This window comes from Helobdella robusta, assembly GCF_000326865.2.
Source record: "Helobdella robusta unplaced genomic scaffold HELROscaffold_84, whole genome shotgun sequence".
Taxonomy (NCBI): Eukaryota; Metazoa; Annelida; class Clitellata; order Rhynchobdellida; family Glossiphoniidae; genus Helobdella; species Helobdella robusta.
Window position 1 is genome coordinate 217,661 of NW_008705486.1, and position 1,795 is coordinate 219,455.

A 1,795-nucleotide genomic window follows, 5' to 3' on the forward strand; every position below is an offset into this window, starting at 1 on the left:
TCATCAGTGCTCCTTGCTGTATATATATAGGGAAATATTGACTTTGTCAAGATGAACTTTGACGTTGTATATAGGGAAATATTGACTTTGTCAAGATGAACGTCAAAGAAATATGGCCTTATTTGCAGCATGAATTCGAAAAATAAGTTTATTTTGAATTTTAATAAACTAAACGTTCACCAAAAAACTTTAGTGAGAAAAATCGAAAAAACGAACTACAAACATATTAAAGCCAAACATTCGGTAGAATTTATAGAATATTGTAAAAATTATGGTCTATTACCAACATATACTATACACATACATAAGTAGCTAAGTACACATGAGTTGACATTGAGATTAAACTATTAGAGAATCTTAATTCTTAACTTATTTTAATTTTTTTAATTTTTAACCAATAATCTGGTTCTATCATAATTTAAACGTTTTGTATTTTTAGCCTTCTTCAGATGTAAAGTTAATTTCCGATAATATTTCTGCAACGTTAATAACTGATGTGAAGTCAAGTGTAAATTTGGTTTGTCTTTTTATATCTATATATTAGTAAGATTGTGCTACATTTTAAACCACCAAGTATAACAAATTTCAGTTTTTATTAAACATTTTAAAAAATTTGCTTTGCGTTAAGTTTTGTTATATTTATATTAAAACATAAAAAGCATGTTTATGTTTTATGTATAAGATAGAAACATAATTAAACATTTGTCTTGTCGTTCTGACCGGAGTTATCACCTCAAAGATATTAATTAGATGCCTTGCAAATAATAACATATATTCAAAAACGTCCAGTGTTAATAGAACTTTAATAATTTCAGTTACCCTCAGCATCATCGCGGCCAGTTGAAAAATCATTGATATCTGCTATTAAATTGGTTTGTATGTTTGACAGGTTATAACGTAATATACGTATCAAATAAAATTTATTAAACTTTCTGCAACTCTCAAATACAAATAGTTATCTAAAGAAATTTTTATATAGCTTGCATTCATTGATGCTTCTATTTCTAAAATCTAAATTGTCATTTAAAAAATTACTTTATGAAATTTTGGAATATATACTTGAAATGTAACAGACTGGTGTTGATGCTTTGACGCCGAGAAGTTTGGAAAGGAAAGAAGGAAAGCTAATCACTAGACATTGACTAAAACAACTTTTTATATATTCATCAATTAACAAAATTATTTTCAAGACCTTTTTTACCTAACATGTATGCCTTTATATCCAATCATTTAATGTTATCAAATTTTTGATTTCAATTTAAACATGCATTTTTTAAATCACTATTCAGTATTTTTTTTGCAAGAGTTTATTATTGCATTTTCATCTGCATTTGTAAATATCTGATCATTAATCTACATCATAATTTTACCGAAGCAATATAGTAACTAGTTTTAAGTCATCATTATATCAACTTTTTTCATTCCAGAATGTAAACTTAACAGTTTTAACCATTTCCTTACATTATTTGTCAGTTTTAATAATTCATTTTTTTATCTAATTCATTTTTTAATACAAAATATAACTTTTTTTGAGATAATGTTATATCAATTTGAAATTTCTATGGAAAAAAAATATCATTTCATTTTATTTACATTTTTTAATAAAATATTTTTAAACATTTGTGTCTCTTTGTTGTCAAATTAGTTGCCATTGACATACGTTATTGATTTGCACTTAAATATAAAACTATCCTTATTTTAATCGGTAAATGTAAAACACATTTTTAAAAAATTTATTTAAATATTACTTATTTTATCACTGATTAAATGTAGAATTAACACAGTTTGGTAAGAA